At 45.6% G+C, this 19,340-nt stretch overlaps 1 protein-coding gene across 4 annotated transcripts in view; it reads left to right on the top strand.

The window, feature by feature from the left end:
- The window catches only part of LOC146835322 (uncharacterized), a 224,147-nt gene that overhangs the window by 108,304 nt on the left and 96,503 nt on the right, over positions 1–19,340 (top strand). The window lies entirely within an intron of this gene.

Genomic DNA, 19,340 nt, shown 5'->3' on the forward strand with positions numbered 1-19,340 from the left:
TCATACAGGAGGTGGCAAGACTTTGGACCTACTACATGCTGCAATGTCTGTTTGAGCAGGACAGACCAATCACTGACTATGTCCCTCAAAGAAGAGGGGATGCAACTGGGAAAAGCATGACAATGGAGGCGGACAAATACTACTTTTTATGTTTAAATTTGTTTTATTGTGCTGCCAGTACATAATACACATCATATAGCTGAGTTGGCGTCAACATTCGGCCGTTCTCAGTATCTCTCCAGCTTTAACTAAATCCCCGACCTCGTTAACTCCCTCCATTGCCACCCTTTCCCCGGTTGCCGGCTGTGACCATCGTGCTTCCGCCGTCATGGGTTACAAAGTCTGATAGATGTCAGTGGGTTGGGGGTTCGGTCAGGCGCAACAACTTTAGATATCTGGGGCACGTGACCTCGGTGAATTCTTGGGATAGGAGTACTATGAATGGGTGCCATGTAGCCCTAAAAGTGTCTCCCCCTGGGTCAAGTGAAGTTGCTAGTCTTTCCATTCCAAGGAGGTCCCAGATGCTGTGCAGCCAGGCAAGTCTTCTGAGCACCAGAATTGGCTGGTGGGCCACACGCAGTGCCAGTGTAATATGTCTGCCTCGTTTGGAGCAGAGCTGGTAGGTGAGCAGACTGGGAAGCCCCAGGATTGTCTAGGAGGGAAACCTAAGGAGCTGGGTGTCGAAGTGCGTGTCAATTTCTGTTAGGATCTCTTCCCAGAAGGCTGCTAGTCTAGGACACTCCCAAAGAATATGGACTAGGGTCCCAGGGGAGTTGCTACATCTCCAGCACTTATCCCCTTTAGCTGGGTCGATTTTATGTGGTCTGGCTGGGGTTCAGTACCAGTACGAGGCAATTCTCACCACCGTTTCTGTACTGTACTTAGGTGTCGTATGTCTCGCCCTATGTTATATATCTTGCCTTTCCTTCTGTGTTAATGGGTGACCTAGCTCCTGTTCCCACCTCAGCTGTGCCAGAGTTTTTGTATGTGGTTCTGAGCCCAATAGAAATTTGTATAGGTCTGTGACCATTCGTTTGCCTGAGTCCTTGCCAAGGAGCCACCTCTCAAAGCTGGTTAAGGGTCTCTGTGCAAAGTTCCTGATTGCCGGGTCCATGACCCAATGTCTTATTTGTGTGTTTCAGAAGCTGTCCTCCTCTGGAAGCCCAAGGTCTGCTTTCAGCGTATTGAATGGGATGGGGCCTGTTTCATCAAAGAGGTGTCCCACAGATCTGTTGCCTGGCCTCTGCCAGGCTTCAAAAGCCCTGCTGTGCAGGCCCGGTGTGAAATCTGGGTTTCCTACTATTGGGGTTAGCGGAGAGGGGAACGATGTCAGATTAAGCTTAGTCCCCACTGTGTTCCAGACCCTCAGCAGGGGTGCCGTAATGGCTGAGAAATATAGGTTGGGGGCCGGCCCACCTTCTTCATAAAAGGGATCTTCCACAAGGAGGTCCCCGCCAATGCCCTATCCATAAATAACCATGATTTTTCCGATTCGGGCCTGGACCATCCACTATGGATCGTAGCTGGGCTGCCTAGAAATATTGTTGAAGGGATGAGATCTCAAGACCCCCCTCCCTTGGACTGCGCCAGCTCAAATTTTGCTTCATCCGAGGCCCGGATTCTCTACAGGCCTTCTGTAGAGATTGAATCGTCCCATGTGGGGGCCAGAGCAGCAGGGTCAGGAACACGTACAGTACCTTAGGTAGAATCGTCATTTTAAGGGCAGCTACCTGTCCCAGCCAGGATAGCGAATATGGCTGACAGCGGAGCAAGTCCGATTTGACTTTATCCACCAGGTCTTTATAGTTAAGTGCCTACGTCTCTTGGATGATTGGTAGAAGCTGAATGCCTAGATAGCGGATGCTGGAGCTCCAGCGGATCGAGAACAATCACGTGAGGTGCACCTGTGTGGTCCAGGGCACCGAAAGACTTATTGCTTGGGATTTAGAGATATTGGTCTTGAGTCCGGAGACTGCGCTAAAAGCCTCGATCTCCTGTAAGAAGCTCACGAGAGAAGACCTGGGATCGTATCAAACTATTACATCATCGGCATACAGGGTGGTTGATAAAGTGCTCCTCTCCCCCAAAGCATACCTCTTTAATTTCAGGTGAATCTCGGACCCTCTGTGCAAACAGCACCAGGTAGAGCGCAAACAAGAGGGGGGAAAGGGGACATCCCTGTCGCGTCCTGTGGCGGATTGGTAATCAATCAGAGTTCCTGCCGTTCACTCTAACCAGCCTCTCGTATTTGCTTAGTACCCAAGTCCGAAATCTGTCTCCCAGCCCAAAATGGTTCAGGACCTCAGCCAGGTTAGGCCAGTGTACCCTATCGAAGGCTTTCTCTGCATCGATGGATAGAAGCATGATCTCTCGTTGGTTGCTTGACGCTTTGTCTATCAAGTGTAACAGCCTCTTTGCGTTGTCGGGACATTGCCTGTTGGGCCGATCAGTCCTGGCATCGGGGGGGGGGGGGGGGGGTACAGCCTCACCGCTAGTATCCCCGTAAACAGTTTTGCATCGACATTTAACAGCGAAATGGACCTATATGACCCGCATTATCTCCTGTCCTTGTACGGTTTTGCAATTACTGTGATAGAGGCTTCAAGCATTGACGGGGTAATGACACGGGACCTTGAACACTCTTGCGAGGGGGGAGCCAGCAGACTGTGGTACGTTTTATAGAAAATGGCAGAGAAGCCGTCCGGGCCCGGGGACTTATTTGTTTTTAGCCTCTCTATCACTGTTATAACCTCCTCTATTCTGATAGGGCCATCTAATTCCGCTGCCTGATCCGCCATTGCTCTGGAGACTCGTGCTCCTTCTAGGTAATCTGGGATGGGCTCAGAGGAGAGTCTCTGTGCTGCATACAGGTCTTTATAGAATTCTCCGAACCGGGCAGCTATTGCCTCCTCTCCCACTATCTCCGCCCCAGGTTCCGAGCTCAACTGCTCTACCATATGGGCCTGTCGATTCCCACTCAATTTATTTGCTAACATCCTCCCGCTCCAGTGTAAAAAGCGAGCTTGAGGTGTAGGAGTGAATTTTCGGCGAGGTCTAGGTCTAGGCCCGTCAGTTGTTTTCAAGCTGCCTCCAGTTGTCTCCACACCCTAGGGGCCCCTGTACGATGATGTATGTTCTCCAGCTCCCATACCTGGGTCTGAAGTTTTTCCAATATCTCGCCATGCCCTGTTGTCTGCCGCTGATATCGCGATCAGTACCTCTCAAATCACCGCTTTCAAAGCGTCCCATGTCATCGCTGTGGGGGACTTTGGTGTATCGTTCACCTCCCTCCACTTCTTGGATCCCCTCTGGGCGGCAGAGTAGGGCTTCCCTCAGTCTCCAGGTTTTGGGTATTCGCCCCTTGGGTGGGAGAGTAAGATCTAGTACGACTGCTGAGTGTTCCGATAAGGAACAAGGGTCTATCTCTACTGAGACTAATGCCTCCTGAACCCCAGGAAGCAGTCTAATCTGGCATGTGATCTGTGAGTGTGTGAATAAAAGGTGTAATCCCTCGAGGTCGGGTAATGTTCTCTCCACAGGTCCCTCAGTCCCATGTCGCGCACCCATCCCCGGGTCCCCTCGCTTAGGGCTCCAGTCGCTCCAAGGCGGGAGATGGAACGGTCTAGATCGTTATTGAAGACTTGTTTAGGTTGCCCCCCAGGATCATCCACTCATCCTGCGTCGCCATTATGTCCCCTATTGCCTCTTGAATAAACTGTTCCTGCTTCTTATTGGGAGTATATATAGAGGCTACTAGTATGGAATGTGAACCTTAGTGCATTCAATACCCCAATAGACGACCCTTTGTCCCCACCTTCCCCTGGAAAGCGCGTGAGAATAGGATCACTACCCCGGCTGCTTTATGTACAGTGGAGGAAAAAAAACATTGTGGGAAGGCTCTGGACTTGAGTATGTTCCAGTCCCTATGCAGTAAGTGAGTCTCCTGCAAGAGGCATATGTCCCCGCATGAGTGTTCGAGGTATGACAGCACTGCTTTTTTGTTTGACTGGGTTATTTAAGCCTTTGACGTTGAGAGTAAGTAACCTCAAGGGTTTAGTGGGTGTGGTCATGGTATGGTGTATGGAGACCTCTCATCAGGCCAGTCCGGTTACCTCCGAATTTCCCTGTAGTGCAGCGCAGGTGAAGCAAAATATAATGTGCGTGTGTATAGGCTAGCACCCATAAACAACCCCGAAAAAAAAGGAGAAAAATAGTGTCCCTGGCATGGAGGTGTCGCGTAGTTTGTCATCCCATTACCAGTGATGTAGTTCCTATGCGGGTGCAGTGATAGGTCGCAACCAAGTCTCTTGATCTCTTGGTCTTGTGTCCTCCTCTCCCGCCCGCCGCCGGCTCTCCTTTTGATGACGGAATCCTCATGTTTTGATGCTCGCTGTGGTGCCCTTAGAGACCTCATCCAACACTGCTTTCCTCTCGGGTGCCATGGCTTCTTAATCCGGGCCTGAGCTCTTGCGTTCCCTAGGGACTCTCAGCCATCTTCCTCCTTCCTCCTGGTTGTGCCTGCTTGCTTGAGTGGGTCCTCTTGTGTCTTCCGCTTGTTCTATTTGGAGCAATTCACATGCCTCTGTCCGCGATCTTAGCTGTCGCAATTGGCCCTGCCTTCGAAACACCAGGCGGAACAGGTGACCCCACGAGTAGGCCACCTTCTTCACCCGTAGGAACGTTGTGATCTGCCTGAATTCGTTGTGCTTCTGGAGTGTTGAGGCCGCCAGGTCTTGGAAAAGGTGGACTGTCTGGCCTGAAAAACTATTTATTGAGCCTCTCGGGCCTTCTTGAGGATCTGTTCCTTCAGGGGGAAGCTGGGCACACATGTTAGGATGTCTAAAGGGCGGCTCCTCCCCGACCCCCAACCTCCCCGACCCCCAACTGCCCACTCTATGGGTTTGATCTAGTCAGATCTCGTTAGGTGCTGTGTCGACCAAGATGTTTTTGAATAGACTAATGACATAAAGTTCAATGTCTTCTCCCTCCACATCCCGTGCAACTCCACGGATACAGATGTTGTTCCGCCTGGAGCAGTTCTCTAAGTCTTCCATATGCGCCTGTAGGTCTAATTGCTGTTCCATGAGGTGAATAATCTCCTTTTGCAGCTGTTCTATTTCTTCTTCATGTGATGTGTCTTTTCCTTCTAGGGCGTCCACCCTGTCCCCGATGTCCGTCACCCCCTTGCGGATGGCCTGCATCTCTCCTGTGAGGTCTCTCTTGAACGCCAGAAGATCTTCTCTTAGGCTTAGAAACAAGGTCTCCACGTATGGGCATGTTACCGGTGCCTCTGCATCGTCCTGCGATGGGGAGGCCACCTTGCTCGGCCCGCTCTTGCTTTCTCCCTCTAGTAGGCCCCCATTTTCAGGAGCATATAATTGATTGATTCCCCTTTCTTCACTGTGGCGGTCGCCATTGGGGAGGCAGTGATGTTGGTCTGTTTATGCTGCTGTACTAGGTCCTCTTCTCCAGCTCCAGTTCAGCCTCCGTCCGTGAGAGTGACCAGTGTGGCAGTCTCCAGCTGCCTCGGTACACGGACCAATTCTGCCTGAGTTACGTCTCTCGCCTGGAGGCCTACCTCCCTCTCGCTGACCAGGGGGACCTCCTATGTTGGGCCTCGCCTCTTTGTGCCTCTCTCCCAGCTAGTATCCCCAGTCTGGGGCAGTTCACCTCCTTCTTGCCCTGTAGAATCTGGGGCCCTCCCCAGTTGGGCCGTTGCTACTGAAACCGTCCAGGCTGGCTAGAAGGTGGGGGGGGCTCAATCTTGCTAGAGGGCTCTCCGCAAGTCCCAGTCTATGCACGAGGGTGTCCAGGGCGCCAGGCCTCATGCTCAGGTGACCTCGCCAGTCTGCCCACCAGTGCTCCCCCTTCAGGTTTATGTAGGCTGCTCAACCTCTGCCATTTATCCGGCCCCCACTGCGGTACTCACGGTCTCTGCCGCAGCTCTTGGGTGTCGCTGGGGCTCAGTGATGATTCAGGGGCAGAATCTGCCGTGTGGGGGCCTGCAATCTCCTGGGCTTCTCCTCCGGTCCCCTTCTCAGTTCGCTGGGGCATGTTCAGGGAACTCACCAGGCCCCCGTTCAGCTGGATCAGTGCAATCCCCCTGGGGCTGGGGCTGCTACTCTTCCTTCATTGCGAAGAGCGCAAGCCTCTGTCAGCTTGTCGCCCGGGTGTCCCGCCCGCTCCGCCTCTACAGCCAGGTCAGGCGCTATACTCCGGTCGCGTTTCTGCCGTGCCTCTCCCCCTTCTTGGGTCGCGGTCTCCGGCACATCGATCGGCTAGGTAGCCCCGCCTTCCCGCTGTCGCAGATTAATGCCTCCTCGAGTCTGCAGTACAGGCTGCCGGTCTCCGTCAAAGTCGGAGGTCCATCGGTGCTGGATTGGGCGTTAAGGCCAGCGGCGGGCTGGAGAAATGAGCAAATCGTCTTACTCAGCCACCATCTTTGCCACGCACCCCCATACTACTTCTTTTGGAGCTTTTCACATGGGAAGTGAGAAAGGGGGATCGTACGATAAGCCAAGCAATTCCATTGGTGCATCTGCTACAGGACTAGTTGAAAAAGGTGGCACAAAGTTTTGCCGGTATGAACGAAGAAGCATATGAGTTGGTTCAGAGCTTTAGCCTTTGCTTGGCTGTTAATACAAGGCTGCAAAAAGGCATTGTGTCCTCTAAAGAGTACATCTGTGCCACAATACTTGATGCACTGTACAAAAAAATACTGGCCACCTTCATCTCTTTTTCAGAAGGGGATGTTTCACTCTACAAGACTTGGATTGTTGATCAAGCAAGAGACCTTGAAGAAGAACTGCTTCAAGTTAGAGGCCCAAGCACAATTTCTGGCATGCAGCCCTCAACCTCCAGTTAGGGCGGTGCTGTTGTCTCGCAGCCAACACCAGCAAGAGGAGAATCTGACCCAACCTCTGCAATGGCTTGATTTCAAGTGGCAGGGCTTAAGTCAAGTGCAGGGGGAAGGCAACAGCGGTCAAGCAAGTGGCAGTACCAGTGCCCATTCATGGGATGGTCCAAGAGTATCTGGGTGACCCAGAAGAGGTCTACCCAGAGCAAAACCCATTGGTCTATTGTTATGGGAAGATGCGACAATGGCCAGAGCTCAGCAGGCTGGCATTAAAGTATCTGGCGTGTCCGGTAGCCAGTGTGTCTTCTGAGCGTGTGCTCAGGGCAGCTTATGCAGTTGCTTATGCAGTTTTCACAGTCAGAATATCGAGTCTCTCGCCTCAAAACTTGGAGAGATTGACCATGATTAAAATGAACCAATAGAGATTGATCATGATTAAAATGAACCAACACGTCATACCACAAGATTACACTGTTCCTAAAGCAGCACATGAGGAGGATGAGGGCTATCAAGTCTGCTAGCTGATGAACTTCTGGGCGAACCCCCTGAGTTTGAGGACATACTCTACTTCCTTCACTAAGTAGCCAACAACAGAAGAACTTGTGTATGTATGTGTATATATATATATATTCACTGAAAAAAAACATAGGTTTCAGAGACGTTATAGTTAGAAATTAGCATTTAAAAAACCTTAGAAATTCACAGAAAAAAACATAGGTTTCAGGGGTGTTATAGTTAGCTGCCCATTTCACTCGTACAAAACCATAGAAATTCCTCCGTTATAGTTAGTTCTGCTAACTATAACTCACGCGCCCGCACTGCTGATGATGTCACATATTGCATCATTCATGACATGGTCAGTGACATCACTGATGACATCATCCACTGAATGTGGTTTAGTTTGAAATTTAAATATGTATTGTATATATACCAATCTGTATTGAAGATTGAGTGGATATATAACTGTCTGGATGGAGGATTTAGTAGCTGTCTGACTGTCTTTTTAAGTGAGTAATTAAAAGTGTCTCACTTAATACATGGATTATTAACGAAACTATGTGAATGTGTGCAGCACTGTCTCTGTTGTTGTATAACATGCTGCCTCAGTTGGTCACTAACTACATGAGTGTGTATATTAGTTATTGATTAGTTGGGTGAGTATTTGTATGGGACACTGAGTTTGTGTGTGGTTGGATGGGGTGTGTGTAACTATGCATAGATGTGTGAATGGTTGATTGACTAGGTGTATGGGTTTAAGAGTGCATGTGGAAACAGTTGGTTGGGTGACTGAGTGTATTTATTTGTGTGTTGGTGAGCGAATATATGTTTAGTTGTACATCTTCAACAAAGTAAAAAAATAAAAGGCATTGTATGTGAGAGTTGGTGTATATAAATAAGTTTGTGTAGGAGTCAGTGATTGTGAGAGTAAATATATGAATGAGTGTATATTTGTAATGGTGCTTTTTTAACATATTAACGATGAGTTACTATGTGTTTGAATAAATGAGGTGTCGTTGGATAATTGTGTAAGTGAGTAAATTTAAGTGCGATACATTTTTTCATGAGTGAGTAGGATGACTGCATAACCGACTAAGATGACTGCTGATGTGTCAATGTCTATATATGTGTATAAGTGCATTTGATAGTGTTCTATTAATTAATGACTGCATGTATAGATGATTCTGTTGTTGAATGGGTAGTTGCGTGTGTAGACTTAGGAATCAGTGAGTGGGTATGTAGTAACTGGTATTGGTGACACAATGGTTTCAAATATGGTACTCTGTATTTTACAGTGAGTGATGAAAGGTTATAATAGTGTATGATGTGGTGTATCGGATTGTCAAGTGGATGATGTCATCAGTGATGTCATTTGAGATGTCATCAGTGATGTCACTGACCATGTCATGAATGATGCAATATGTGACATCATCAGCAGTGCATTGCGGGCGCGTGAGTTATAGTTAGCAGAACTAACTATAACGGAGGAATTTCTATGGTTTTGTACGAGTGAAATGGGCAGCTAACTATTACACCCCTGAAACCTATGGTTTTTTCTGTGAATTTCTAAGGTTTTTTAAATGCTAATTTCTAACTATAACGTCTCTGAAACCTATGTTTTTTTTCAGTGAATTTCAAAGGTTTTTTAAATGCTAACTTTTAAGTGTGATAGTAGTTATATCTATTTTTTTGTTCTGATTTTCTACAGTTTTTTAACTGTTTATTTATAATTATGTTATTCATTAAATAACATATATTTTTCTGAAAATTGCAAAAAAACATTTTTAATTAAAACTGAAATATTGATTAATTTTCTTGTTTTAATTTTTTATTTTAATATATTGATATCATTTTATTTTTTTAAAAAATCTATTTTTTTTCGCAGTCGCGCACTCAAATTGTACACATCACGGTGGGTGCGCGCATTCTAGCCGCCATTTTAGAAAAGTCATGAAGGATCCGCGTATGGTGTGCGACGGCTGCGTGTTTTTCAGTTACATCATATACATTTAATATCACGTGATATGCGCGATTGGTATGCGACCAGTCTGCGACTCCTGCTCCCGCGCATTCGCGACACATGCGCATTACGGTACAAGATGTTTGCGCGCTTGCGGGTCCCGCGTGACATCATATATGTGCTGGGGCGCGCTGGGTGCGCGACTCCCGCAAAAAAATGTATGTTCCAAAATGATATGTATGTGTCTTTAATATACATATTAAGGCAAGAGATTATGTAAGATATTCATCAAAATAATATATTTGTACTTATAAGAAACTTATATTATTTTTAAATATATTTTCGCGAAGTCGGGTGCGTGCGTCGTGAGTGCAGAAAACCAGGTCAGCAGAGCTGCTGTAGAGCCAGAGGACCAGGTCAGCAGAGCTGCTCTAGAGCCTAAGAACTAGGTCAGCAGAGCTGCTCTAGAGTCAGAGAACCAGGTCAGCAGTGCTGCTGTAGAGCCAGAGAAACCAGGTCAGCAGAGCTGCTTTAGAGGGAGAGAACCAGGTCAGCAGAGCTGCTTTAGAGCCAGAGAACCAGGCCAGCAGAGCTGCTTTAGAGCCAGCGAACCAGGTTAGCAGAGCTGCTTTAGAGCCAGAGAACCAGGTCAGCAGAGCTGCTTTAGAGCCATAGAACCAGGTCAGCAGAGCTGCTTTAGAGCCAGAGAACCAGGTCAGTAGAGCTGCTCTAGAACCTAAGAACCAGGTCAACAGAGCTGCTCTAGAGCCAGAGAACCAGGTCAGCAGAGCTGCTGCAGAGCCAGAGAAACCAGGTCAGTAGAGCTGCTTTAGAGGCAGAGAACCAGGTCAGCAGAGCTTCTATAGAGCCAGAGAACCATGTCAGCAGAACTGCTTCAGAGCCATAGAACTGGGTCAACGGAGCTGCTTTAGAGCCAGAGAACCAGGTCTGCAGAGCTGTTGTAGAGCCAGAGAACTAGATCAGCAGAGCTGCTCTGTAGCATAAGAACTAGGTCAGCAGAGCTGCTCTAGAGCCAGAGAACCAGGTCAGCAGACCTGCTGTAGAGCCAGAGAAACCAGGTCAGCAGAGCTGCTTTAGAGAGAGAGAACCAGGTCAGCAGAGCTGCTTTAGAGCCAGAGAACCAGGTCAGCAGAGCTGCTCTAGCTGACACTGACACTGACTGACTGACACTGACTGACACTGATTGACACTGACTGACACTGACTGACTGACACTGATTGACTGACACTGACTGACTGATATTGACTGACATTGACTGACACTGACACTGACTGACTACTCTCTACTACTGACTCTCTACTACTCTCTACTACTCTCTCTCTACTACTCACTCTCTACTACTCTCTACTACTCACTCTCTACTACTCTCTACTACTCACTCTCTACTACTCACTCTCAACTACTCACTCTCTACTACTCTACTACTCACTTTCTACTACTCACTCGCTACTACTCTCTACTACTCACTCTCTACTACTCACGCTCTACTACTCTCTACTACTCACTCTCTACTACTCTCTACTATTCACTCTCTACTACTCACTCTACTACTTTCTACAACTCTCTACCACTCACTCTCTACTACTCTACTACTCACTCTCTACCACTCTACTACTCACTCGCTACTACTCTCTACTACTCACTCTCTACTACACTCTCTACTACTCTCTCTCTCTACTATACTCTCTACTACTCTCTCTCTCTACTACTCTCTACTACTACTCTCTACTATTCACTCTCTACTACTCACTCTACTACTCTCTACTACTCACTCTACTACTCTCTGCTGCTCTCTAGCACTCACTCTCTACTACTCTACTACTGTCTCTACTACTCTCTCTCTACTACTCTCTCTACTACTCACTCTCTACTACTCACTCTACTACTCTCTCTCTACTACTCTCTCTCTACTACTCACTCTCTACTATTCACTCTCTACTACTCACTCTCTACTACTCGCTCTCTACTACTCACTCTCCACTACTCACTCTCCACTACACGCTCTCTACTACTCTCTACTACTCACTCTCTAATACTCACTCTCTACTACTCTCTACTACTCTCTCTGCTACTCACTCTCTACTACTCACTCTCTACTACTCTACTACTCGCTCTACTACTCACTCTCTACTATTCTCTACTACTCACTCTACTACTCTCTCCTACTCTCTACCACTCACTCTCTACTACTCTACTACTTACTCTCTACTACTCTCTCTCTACTACTCACTCTCTACTACTCACTCTCTACTACTCACTCTCTACTACTCTATACTACTCACTCTGTACTACTCTCTACTACTCACTCTCTACTACTCTCTACTGCTCACTCTCCACTACTGATTCTCTACTACTCACCCTCAACTACTCTCTACTACTCACTCTACTACTCACTCTCTACTACTCTACTACTCTCTCTACTACTCTCTACTACTCACTCTCTACTACTCATTCTCTACTACACACTCTCTACTACTTGCTCTCTGCTACTCACTCTCTACTACTCTCTACTACTCACTCTAATACTCACTCTCTACTACTCTCTACTACTCACTCTCTACTACTCACTCTCTACTACTCATGCTCTACTACTCACGCTCTACTACTCTACTACTCTCTACTACTCTCTCTCTACTACTCACTCTCTACTACTCACTCTCTACTACTTACTCACTCTCGACTACTCTCTCTCTACTACTCTCTACTACTCACTCTCTACTACTCTCTACTACTCACTCTCTACTACTCTCTCTACCACTCTCTACTACTCACTCTCTACTACTCACTTTCTACTACTCTCTCTCTACTACTCTGCTACTCACTCTCTACTACTCTCTACTACTCACTCTCTACTACTCTATTACTCACTTTCTACTACTCTCTACTACTTTCTACTACTCACTCTACTACTCACTCTCTAATACTCACTCTCTAATACTCACTCTCTACTACTCACTCTCTACTACTCACTCTACTACTCTCTACTACTCACTCTCTGATACTTTCTCTACTACTCTCTACTACTCTCTACTACTCACTCTCTACCTCTCTACCTCTCTCTCTACTACTCTCTACCTCTCTACCTCTACACCTCTACCTCTCTGTACATGCACACATATGCACATATGCACATATATATATGCATATGCATTTATATATGTATGTGTATGTATATATACATATATAAACATATCTGCATATCTATATAAATATAAATTCATGCAAACATATACATATACATATATGCATACATATGCATGGTATGTATATGAAATTTTGAAAAACACTAATAAAAGCAAAGCTAAAAAGCCACCTAATTATAAACAGAATTACTTTAACTTAAACGAGGTCGAGACCTATTGCATTTTCAATGCTTGTTTACTTTGGTTCCATCAAGAAGGCATTCAGATGTGACACATTTGCCATAAATTCTGAATGGTAGCACTCTAGTTCCTCATTAGATCACTGTAGCAAAGCTACTGCTCACCATGGAAGTCTGCTGCTGGTATTCAAAGTGCATGTTTCAGTCTGCATGTCAGAACTTTTTAATGAAATAGAAGAGGATTTGAGAAGTCAAAATGTGCCCTAAGTTTTCTTTCTGCAGCACTAATCATAATTTCTATGGCAAAATGAACCCCCTCATTTTGTTCCTTTGCAAATTAAATGTTTTAAATGTTACCACTTTATTCCAATCAAGATGGCTTCAGGTGTGCCATACCTTTGTCATAAGTAAGACTGTTAGCGCTCTAGTTGTTCTTTAAAACACTCTGGGATTTCTGTCATTGGGCTGTACTTGGGCTACATCTCGGTGATATTTGTGCTACATTTGGGCTCTTTTGTCTCTGGTGGCCATCTTGGGAACCTTGTTATGCAGATTCCTAATTTCCTCATTTACTGCAGTCTCCTCAGTAGGCATACTGTCAGTTTTTTACTTTGATTCAATGAAGAAGGCATTCAGATGTGTCACACATTTGCCATAAATTCAGAATGTTAGCACTCTAGTCGCTCATTAGATCACTGTAGTAAAGCTACTGTTCACCAGGGAAGTCTGCTGCTGGTATTGAAAGTGTATGTTTCAGTCTGCATGTCAGAATTCTTTAATGAAATAGAAGAGGATTTGAGAAGTCACTCAAAATGTGCCCTAATTTTTCTTTCTGCAGCACTAATCATACATTCTATGGCAAAATGAACCCTCTCATTTTGTTCCTTTTTAAATTAAATGTTTTAAATGTTACCACTTTATTCCAGTCAAGATGGCTTCAGGTGTGCCATACCTTTGTCATAAGTGAGACTGTTAGCGCTCTAGTTGTTCTTTGGAACACTCTGGGAAGCTGCAGTAGAACACAAAGGAATCAACTGACAGTCTCTGCCCTTGTTGGATGTACATGTTTTACTGAGAATGTCAGACTTCATTCTCACATGACTGAGAAAGATAATGTGAATTTACAGAAAATATGCTCTCAGTTTAGCTTATAGATCACCTTCCAAATCTCTGTGGGAAAAGCATGTGAAAATAGTTTTCTCTCAAACATGATTCATGATATCCCAGCAGAAGGCTTTTTCACACGGTAAAATCACCTTAGAACATACCACAATTCCTAAAATGAGTATGGTACCATCAACAAATGATTTATAATGTAACTAAAGTCTTAAAACCTTCTATTAACTGCAATGCTTTTTAATGAGGTGTTATCATGTATATTGGTCCCAAGATGGCTGCCAACACTTCTTGGATGAAGTGCTGACAGCCAATCAGATCTCACAATGAGATGTGTGGTTAGGCTCCGCCCAGATATGTATATGATTTTACTTTTGATTTTCACAGGAACTACTGAACGGATTTACACCATATATGCAAAAGGCACATGCCTGGCCTGAGGACTACCTCTTTGCCAAATTTCACGTAATTCTGTTCAGCTGTTCGGGCTGTACCTTCGACTAAAGGTCCTATGAAAAAATGCATGGGGAAAACGCGTTTTGGGACCCCCCCTTTTTCTCGGCCCCCGCTTGACGAATCACCCCGAGACTTTCAGGGTAGGAGCTGAACGGAGCGCCCCATTTGTTTTGAAAATTTCGCGAGGATTCGTCAACCGGCGCCAAAGTTATTCAAAATAGAATTTTGAGATTTCCTATGGAAACTAGGTTGTAACTATAACTATCTACTGGCGACCGCCAGTAGATAATGTATGTATGTATATATATATATATATGCATTCAAAACAACTCCCAGCACTTCCTTCCGGCGAACTGACAGAAACGGACCACCAGGACAAGTAAGTGGCAATATTCTTTTATTGTTCCTCATTCCTCATCTCATGACGCGTTTCGGGCATATATATATATATATATATATATATATATATTCACTGAAAAAAACACAGGTTTCAGGGACGTTATAGTTAGTTGGACATTTCACTCGTACAAAACCAGAGAAGATCGGCCGTTATAGTTAGTTCAGCTAACTATAACTTGCGTCACATATTACTTGATGTAATATGTGACGGCATCAGCAGTGCATTGCGGGGGCGTGAGTTATAGTAAGCAGAACTAACTATAATGGCCGAATTTCTCTGGTTTTGTACGAGTGAAATGTCCAACTAACTATAACGTCCCTGAAACCTGTTTTTTTTCTGTGAATTTCTAAGGTTTTTTAAATGGTAATTTCTAACTATAACGTCCTTGAAACCTATGTTTTTTTCAGTGAATTTCAAAGGTTTTTTAAATACTTATTTCTAACTATAACGCCCCTGAAACCTCTGGTTAGGCTGTCCGGTTTTAGGTTTAAACCTAAAATAACTGATAAAACCCCACTGAAAGAGAAATAGCCCTCACCAGTGGAAACATAAAAACACTGAAAAAACACCTGCACAACCACAAACGAAATGACATTCAAAGGGAAAAAGAGAGTGAAAGAGTTATTTTTTTCTTCCTGAAGGGGCCAATACAATGTAATTTTGTTATATAAGCTAGCAGTAAGAAAGACTAGGCTAACATTATTCTGCTTGAGTTTTGGTTTAGCGATGGCACTAAAATATTGTTTCTTCTTCCTTTTGCTTTTTTTCAGTTTCATGGTCTTTGGTCTAAAGATGCAGGATTTAGAAGCATGTTTTAGGTTTTGTTTAATTATTTTATAAACTGTAGAGAATCAGGAAATATCAAAATCATATTTGATATTTTAGCTGCGTTTGATAATTTCACTGATAGGTAAAATGGCTGGTTTCATAAGAATCTTTCCTAATATGTGTTATCACATTTACCCACAGAGAGTGGGTAAAAACCCTTAATACATCAGCCCCAGTTTCTAGTGAGTCAGTATTGATAGTAGGTATATTGCCAACACCTCAGGCTTTAAATATTCAATGCAAGGTATAGTGACAAGTATATGCGAAAAGAGCGCTATCGCCAAGCATCTCGGATAGTGGTGAAAACATAACACCAGACGTTTGGAAAACATGGAACACAGTGTCACTTGGAATGCTCTGCAAAGAAAGGTTCTTTCCAAATTCAACAAAGATTGGAGTGATATTGTTCATATTTGCAATGATTGGGCTATGTATATGAACATTTTGTGTGATGATCTGTCAAAATTGATACCTGAGCTGAAGTGCTTCCCTGCAATAGATCCTTGCCACTAGTTAGATGGTATGCTGGAAGCATCTTTACGATCTTAAGAGTTAATGAGGAATGCTATTGACCTTTTAGTCCATTCTGGTGCACTGTTTTCTTATGCACAGGAACTAAAACGCAAATATTTATCATTTCATGCTTTGTGTGGCTTCAAAGAAAGAGTCATCCCAACTGTGTACCTTAGCTGATGGTTCTCAGTCCAAGGGGCTATGAATGCCATATTATCTATGTGGCAACCATTTACAGAATCTTTGCTGAGTGATGATGCCAAAGGCAAGAATTGTGAGGATCTTTTGTCGCATATTGATAGGGATGTGAAAAAAGTACACTCTACTGCATTCTTAGATTCTTACAGGAAAACATAACTGCTGTAGTGGACATCTAAAAAAAATTAAGTCTGAAAACACCCTTGTCTGCCAAGTGTTCAGCATAATTGGTGTAGATGTGAAACATCTCCTGGAGAGTAGGATGGGTGATACCTTTAGTGATCTTGGCACTGCAACATGTTCAATGTTAGAATGCTTGCCACCTGGTAAGCAAAGCAATGTTGAAGAGCAATTCAGGAAATTTTATTTTGCAATGTATGAGAAATGGCTTGCAATGATGCATAGAAATGTCCCTTCACCACCAGTGACATTTAAAGTCAATGTAACATCACTGTGGTACTCTGTACAAGTTATAGATCCCTCTGTAAAGGGGAATTTCCTCTGTAGTTTCAAAAGTGCTGCTTCATTTTTGACCGCTTCAATAACTCTGAGGGCATAAGCGCCCAGCGCAATGCAGTTGTTGCAGAACCTACCTTGAGAATCACAATCTTCAAGTGCACCAGTATTGGCATGGAAAGCTATGCTAGTGGCCAGGGTTAACAATTTGTATACTGGCTATTTTGGCGTTGGCCTTCTCAAGCACCAATGTTGAGAGGACCTTTTCACAGAAGTTTACATGGAAAGGAAAAAGCGAGCACACATGACCAAAGACTCATTGAATAAGTATTGTATGGTGTACTACAATAAGTTTAATTTGCAAAAATCTATTTGGACCTCATATACACTATACGTACAGTGTCTATATACCATGCGCTATCAGTGTAGAAAGCAAAGAATATTAAAAGCAAAACATTCCATAAACACCAGAAAAACACTGTTTCTGTTTTTAATGGCGCGAAAATGTGTAGCCACTGATAACCACTGTATTTTTTACGCATTGAAATCGCCTGAAAACACTGGAAAAACCCCACCAGAATTTACCAAAAATAGAAACTGAAAACAGGAAAGCCTACCTATGGTTTTTTCAGTGAATTTCGGGTTTTTTAAATGCTAATTTCTAACTATGCCTACAAAGGTAGGACATGTGAAGAAAGAGGAAGAAAAGCGCAGAAAGAAGCAAGACAAATGCAGAAAGAGGCAACAGAAGTCCAGAAAGACGAAGAAAAGTGCAGCAAGAGATGAGCAGAAAGAACCAACAGAGGAGCACAAAGTCCTCCTGTGCCCCCAACTTTTTGCTGACGGGTACTGGTGGTAACTGACTCTGACTAACCAGGCCTAGAGCCAGTGGTATGCTAAAAGACACTTACAATACAGTGAAAATACCTACATACACTAGGGAACACTATGTGTTGGGGTATCCCTGTGATTAGCATGACCTCCTCTGTATTTGCCATGAGTTACTGCCTGGGTCATTGCATGAGTACATGAGTAGTGACTGGATGATTAGAGTGCTGCAAAGAGAGTGTATGGTGAATTTATAAGTGCTTGGGTTTTGGCGGAGTGATTGGATAAGTACATGGTGCTCGCTGGGTGATTGAAGGAGTGCATGGGTAGTGACAGGGTGATGGTTGGACTGCATGGGTAGTGCTCAAGGTATTGTAGCAGTGCATGAGTTAGTGCATGGGTCATTGCATGAGTGTATGGGTAGTGACTGGATGATTAGAGTGCTACAAGGAGAGTGCATGCTGAATTTATAAGTGCTTGGGTTTTGGCGGAGTGATTGGATAAGTACTCACATGTCACATCAGGCCCGCCCCCTCCCTTCACCACTGTGCAAATGCGCCCCCAGGCGGGTTTTAAGTTGGGGGATTAATTCCCCTTGAATCCTGAGGGTCCCTGGGGGCCAACGAGCCCACCAGGTACCTCCAGTAAGTGCCATAGAGCTGCGTTGCAGAGAGGTGGTCCAAGGCCATGCCCCTTTTTACATCGCTCTTTAACGCAGCTCTGTGGCGCTTACTGGAGGTACGAGGTGGGCTAGTTGGACCCAAGGGACCCTCAGGATTCAAGGGGACTTAATCCCTCAACTTACAATGCGCCAGAGGGCCCGTTTGCACAGTGGTGAAGGGAGGGCGTGGGGCCTGATGTGACAAGTGTACAAACGTGCCCTGTGGCGCGTTTTAAGTTGGGGGATTAAGTCCCCTTGAATCCTGAGGGTTCCTGGGGCCCAACTAGCCCACCAGGTACCTCCAGTAAGCGCCACAGAGCTGCGTGGCCCCTCCCCTTTTTACACCTCTCTGCAACGTAACAATGCAATTGCCATCAAGTGCTATATTAGCCCCGCGCTTCTGGGGAGATACCGCCGATTGTCTCGCAGACAGAAACGAGACTACTGCCCGGCCTGTTTATCTGGCAGCATCAGCAGCGGCCCTGCACCGTCACCCGAATTGGCCAATTAAAGATATCAACAATATTCCACCGAGGCCAGGCCTGGTAATGTGCCGACAATGCCCTTATCTAGACGGTGAGTGGATGGCGACGTGTGGTTTGCTGAACAATCAGGGGCAGCTTTACAAGCCCCTTGCGCCTCATTTACGCCGCCGTTGCATCACTTTTGTGACGCAGCGGCGGCGGAAATCCTGCGCCATGGTGTGGGGTACTTACAACGTGACACATCTGGGAGATGCGTCACGTTGTAAAGCCCTGCGCCACATGTAGGCGTTCCTGTGCAGGGGGGGGGCGTTCCGGTGCAGGAATGCCTCCTAAAAGTGGCTGAGTGAAATCTACAAGATTTCACTCAGTCACTTTTCGGCCCATGCTGCGTCAAAACTCTGCGCCTGCCTGAAACAGGCGTAAGGTTTGACGCAGCATTAACAAGAAAGGGCCCCCTAGAGGATTGCTGGAGCTGCGTCGCGCTTGCGACGCAACTCCAGCAATGCGCCACTTTTACGGCACAGATGCGTGACGCATCTGTGCCGTTTTTGCCCCATGGTGCGCCGCATTGTAAATGCGGCGCATCCATGGTGGCGGAGCTGTGGCGTACAATAACTGGCGCATCCCTGCTGATATGCAGGGATCCGCCAGTTATTGTAAATTTGCCCCTTCGTGTGCATGTAATCGGAGCAGTGTGGACGCAGCTTTTAGCATCAGTGCCGCCTGAGCGCCCACCCGGGGC

The sequence above is a fragment of the Triturus cristatus genome, chromosome 4_2, assembly GCF_964204655.1.
Source record: "Triturus cristatus chromosome 4_2, aTriCri1.1, whole genome shotgun sequence".
In the NCBI taxonomy this organism is placed as follows: Eukaryota; Metazoa; Chordata; class Amphibia; order Caudata; family Salamandridae; genus Triturus; species Triturus cristatus.